Genomic DNA, 6,000 nt, shown 5'->3' with positions numbered 1-6,000 from the left:
AGAAACCGAAGACGATGATGCCGTAGGAGGGCACCGGCACCAGTGCTGCTGTTCTGGAGGTGTCACCGATCGTGTGGCGGGAATGATCAACCTACAGCGAATGTACATCAACCGTCGGGTGTGCAGAGTAGTCGACTATGTGCCTATTACGTGTTGCTTTAAGTGCTTGGAGTTCGACCACATCGCGCGCGTGTGCTCCGGGGAGGTGACCTGTAGGCACTGCGATTGTCCCGGTAGAGATCGCCGTACGCGATATAAAGTGTGCTCGGGACGAGGAAAGCCGAGCGACCACCCCACGACGTCAAGCAGGTGCCCTGAATTCGAGCGACAAATTCAGCTAAGGCGAGAGAAAACACAGTACGTTCACTGTTAGGTGTATGCAATTGAACTGCCAACGATCCAAAGCAGTGATGGGGGAGGTAATACAGTGCGCGGCCGAGAAGGGGGTGGAAATTTTGTTGTTACAGGAACCCTAATTCTCGCGCGATGTAGAGGTTTCCTTGTGAAAAGTAGGTAGAGTCGTGAGGAGTGCGGGTGATACTTCCGGCGCGGCCATCGTGATTTTGAACGAGGCGTTTGTGGTGACCTTTCTAGGCCTGCACGGAAGCCCTAACGTGGTTACGGTGGTGTGTGAGTTCGGGCGCGCTCGGTTAATTTTTACGTCCATGTACTGTCAATACAGCGACAGACTTGACGGCTACATCGGTACGCTGGAGAACCTCGATCGCGAATTCGGGAACGGAGCGGTGGTGGTCACTATGGACGCCAACGCGCGGTCGCCGCTCTGGCATGATAGAGTACTCGACGACAAGGGCGAAGAGCTGCAGGAGTCCTTGCTTGGGAGTAATCTTCACCTGGCGAATGAACCTGGCCAACCGTCGATGTTCTCAATCAGCAACGGAGAGTCCAGCATCGACGTTACGGTAATCGGGACTACCGCACCGGTAGTCGACTGGAGGGTGGCCGAAGAAACATGTTCGGACGTTAAAAGGGTAAAATGGGGAACGGTGGAGGAGTTGATGGGCCGCGAGTTCGCGAGGTCCATTCCGGGAAGTCTCTGGGCAATGACGGAGTGCATCCCGAATATGTAAAGAAACTGTGGGAAATACGGCCAGTTGTGCTTAAGACAATGTGTACCTTTTTTTATTTTCATTTTCGTAATTTCATTGTTTTCATAATTTAACACCATCTATGGTTGGTTTGACGTAAGATTCGATGCATTTTTACTGATTTTTATTATATGTTAGCGGTTTCGACATCCAGCGCCATCTACATATATTACTCCAATAAGTCGAACCGACCGGGGCAACTTGAGCAGTTGGGTTGTAAAGATAGACGTGTTAAGTCGTGCCACGCGACGCAACGATGTTTTTACCGTTTTGTATTTAACAGTATTATTGACAGTTGATTAAATGTTTCAAATTAAACGTGAATGACTTTTATATCTTAAAAACGTAACAGTGCAGCGGTGCGATAGCTCAAGTTAGTGCGGAATAAACGATTAACCGGTGAACAGACAAGGTCGAGCGGCGGCGACAGTTTGACGCGCGAAAAATCGAGAACGTATATAGGAGATGACTGGTAAACAAAGTTCGATAGACGGAACGAAGCAAAACAAAAAAATGAACGACGGTGAAGAATTACCAGGTACTTCTTCGACACATTTTGAAGTTTTAGACGCAACGGGACCGGATAGAAGCTATTTAGCATGGGAAAGACGACTACTAGAGCAAGAGAGGGAGCTACTACGTCGCGAAAGAGAACTTTTAGAGAGAGAGCGGTTGACCAACAGTTTGAATTTGAACAACGCGCAGTGTTATGATGCGTCACAACGTGTTTTGCCAGAGTTTAACCCAGGAAAATCTACAGGATTGAGGCGAATTAAAAGATATGAGAGCACGACGCGCTATTTATCTAGCAAAACTGTACATCCAGTTACCACGAATATAAGATCTGATGAAACATCAGCGATTCCGAAAGATCGTACGGCCGATAAATGTTAGATTGTCAGGAAATTGGCCATATTTCTAAAAATTGTCCTAAACCACTACGTAGACCAAGATGTTTCACCTGTGAACGTACAGGACATATAGCTAAGAATTGTCCATCGAATAGAACAAAAGGAGATCACGCAATCTCTCAAAATGTAAACAAAATTGGTGTTTTACAGCCACTGAAGGACGAATATCATAAATATGTGAAAATTGATTTGGAGAAGGGAAATGTTGGCCACTAACGTGAGATAGTGAAGAAAACCGTAGATGACTTACTACGCGCGGGAATAGTTCGGGAATCAAATTCTAAATACGCGAGTCCGGTGATTTTGGTGAGCAAAAAAACAGGTGGCAAACGAATGTGCATAGATTACCGCAAGTTAAATTCAGTCACCCAAGAGGAATATACGCCGGTCGCGAGTATTGACGAACAGTTAGACAAATTATCCGGAAATAAGTATTTTACGACATTAGACTTATCCAGTGGATATTACCAGGTTCCCATCACCCCAGAGAGCATACGTTACACAGCATTTGTGACTACCGAAGGACAGTACGAGTTCAAGCGTATGCCATTTGGTCTTGTCAACGCACCTAGTGTATTCACCAGACTTATGGGTATGATCGCTAAAAGAATTGGAACCGATGTGGTCGCCGTGTACATGGATCATATTATGATCCCAAGCAAAACCGTAGAAGAAGGATTAAGCAAGCTGAAGAAAGTGTTATGCGTACTGCGAGAAAAAGGTCTAACCCTTAACTTAAGAAAATGCCAGTTTTTAATGGAATCAGTGGAGTACTTAGGATTCGAAATCAACGCAGCTGGAGTAAAACCAGCAAACACGAAAATAGATGCCGTGAAGAATTTCCAACGACCCATATCAGTCCGAGAAGTCAGACAGTTTCTGGGATTGGCCGGTTTCCACCGTCCATTAACGGTGGTATTTAGGTATGTTCTTACCATAGCCGCATAATGTGGTGGCGCACCATCCTGCTGTAAGATAACATTCATTTGAAATTCTCCTGGATTTTCTTCTGTAATTCTTGTCATACGTGAAATTATTTCATTTTCTAGTAACCGTAAATACGATGTCCCTGTCAGGTTTTCACTGAAAAACAGGTCCCACGATGTGGTTCCCTAATATACCAGCCCAACCGTTTATTTTTTGGGGATATTGGGTATTCGTCTCAGGGTACTGATGTGGGTTTACGTCACTCCAATATCGCACGTTTTGACGATGTAATTTGCCGTCCAAAAAAAAGTGCATTCATCACTAAAACAGATATGTTGCAAATATCTTTGGTTTTGCTCGATTATATTTGTCATTTGTTCACAAAACTCCATTCTTCTGTCAGGGTCATCTTCCGTGAGTTGATGGACCAGTTGAATCTTATATGGATGGTTTTTTTTTTTTAGATTTTTTATCTTTTAGGTTTTTTTATCTCTGTACTGTGGATGGGCTTACATAACACGTTGATGCTACAAGAGTCGTCGATACCATTGGAGTTTCAATGACTTCTGAAAGAATTTGAATTTGTGCCTCTTCAGAAATAGAGCAGCGTCCACTCTTCTTGCGGTCTTCTACACTTCCGGTTTCTAAAAACTTGTTCACAAGTTCTCGCAAATATTTTCGGGTAATGGGATATTCAGAAAATCGTTCATTAAACAATCTCACTGCTTCGTGTAGGTTTCTGTCACTTTGGGCGAATATCATAATTGCCTCTGTTCTTTGTTGTAAGTACCTTCTTATCATCTTAAGAATTTCTCGGTCTTGCTTTGATGAAAGTAGAAGATAGAAAGGAACAAAATTATTTCAACGCGGCTGTATACAAAAATTTTACTTTGTCTGTGCCCTTTGAAATTTCCGGAATATAAAAAGTCTGTGTTCATTACATAATTAAACAAAAAGGAAGGGTCCACAAAGAATTTAGAATATGGTTTATTTTGGATTATTTTTATAACACTAGTTTTTATATATTATATGAACAGATGGTACAATACTAGGTACTTTAATTTAGATTCTGTCAAAAAATGTCAACCATATTTTCTGAAAAAGAAATTACCCGTCCCATAAACGCGTACCGATATCCATACCACTCGTTATTTACCTGATCGACTGTCCTGCGAGAAATCTAAAGGTACGCTCCACCTCTAAAGTTGCGCGCGCCGCGATTTTCCCGAATTTTTATTAATTAATATCATCAAAACTAATTAACCAATATTTGATTGTGAGGTATCATTGTATTCCTATTTTCTAACTCTATCAGAAAATGTTATAATATGTAGGGCGTTTCATTTAAAAAAACAAAGTTGACCCATTTTCCGGAAAAACTAAAACTGATAAACAACTTTTTATGCTATTTGGGTTAGCAAAAAATAAAAATTGACGTGTTCCGGCTCATGCCGATATCTCCAACCGTTTTCAAGTTAGACAGGGGGGGTTACATATGACGTGCACTGTATATATTTATATATCTTCGAGCAAGAGGTTTTCCGTCGTAAAGCATCGAATCCAATCTTGCGTCAACCAACCATCGTCTTCGTGGAGGTTTCGACCTCGTGATTTACATTTCCTGAGAGCAGCTATCTTAATTTCCATTTTCTACGTCCGGTTCCTTCCGAAGAAAGAGAGAGAGATAGGAAGCTGCGCAGAGGGTCTACGCAAGTAAAACATAACCAAATGTAACCTTATTGGACGTCGGACGCGTCTTAACGCTATTCAGGATTAGTAACTATAAGCAAGAGTTTATTTCTTTATCAAACTTATCGCTTGGACGTTACGGGCTCATTTATTTTTTTTTGACACTTATTTTGGGTGTCCCACTGTAACGAAGTTACATTTTTTTTTTTTCCCGAAAAATTTATAACATCCGAATATACTTCCCACATTACCCCAACCTCCTACAGTTTCCGCCCGATTTAGAAAAATCCAAAATTGATACCCTATCACCACCCACTTATGCAACTTTATTCGCATTTTCCTTAATTCCTTAATTTCCTTAATTAAACTTCAAATTTTCATGTTAATTCATTTAAAACCGTTAAACCTTTTTCCAAAAACGTTTCCTGACCGAGTTTCAAATAAACAAAAGCAATTAGTGGAAATCGACGAACGACGTAATTACCGAAAGCACATGGTTTCTGAAAATTATTATTTAAAATAATTAAATAACACCGCAACGAAGTAAAATACGAAGAAGTATCAGTAATCAGTGTGTTACTATAAACAAGGCCGACCGTCCCGAGTGAGTTTCAGCAGCCAGCGAGCTACCGTTCAGCTACCGTACAGCGACTATTTTTTATGATGCGGAATTAGAAATCGTAGAACAATCAAACCGATTTCAAACAATTACTAGTATCATGAAATAACCGTTGAATGATTCTAAAGACAATCCGATTATGATTAACATGATTATTAACCAAAATCATCCCGCATCTTAATTAATTAATTTACTTCATTCCTGATGGTCATCCATGGAAAATACTACCCGTATAGGATTGCCCCGGACACCGCCCAACCGCTGAAGCTACTTTGTGTTGAAGTGCGCGTTAATTAATACTAATTAATCGAAGTTAACGTGAAACACGCGGTCGGGAAAATGTTTATGTATGTAAGTGCCGTAAACGCTAACCGATTTTGATAATTATATTTTTGTAATTTTCCACATAAATAAGGGTATCTTTTGAATTATGTTATAAATTTTTCCGATAATTATTTTTAATTAATTGTTAATTACTCCGCTATTCCTTAATCAATTTAATCCGCTCAAAAAAGGGATTTAGTTAATTTTGTACCCCGCATCCGATAGCGCCGTTAAAATTTTGCTATTGTCATTAATTAGCCCCCCACATTATAATTTAGTTTTGATAACTTGTTTTAATACGACCCCCCACTCGGAAAAATCCAGTTTTCACCCCGAACAAGTATAAATAGCCGGTCAAAATTTCATTTTAAATCAGTCTTCAACTGTCTAAATCAGTCTTCAACTGTCTTGATCAGTCTTC

This window comes from Onthophagus taurus, chromosome 9, assembly GCF_036711975.1.
Source record: "Onthophagus taurus isolate NC chromosome 9, IU_Otau_3.0, whole genome shotgun sequence".
Classification (NCBI taxonomy): Eukaryota; Metazoa; Arthropoda; class Insecta; order Coleoptera; family Scarabaeidae; genus Onthophagus; species Onthophagus taurus.
The sequence above is the reverse complement of the archived record's forward strand: the minus strand, read 5'-3'. Positions refer to the sequence as shown.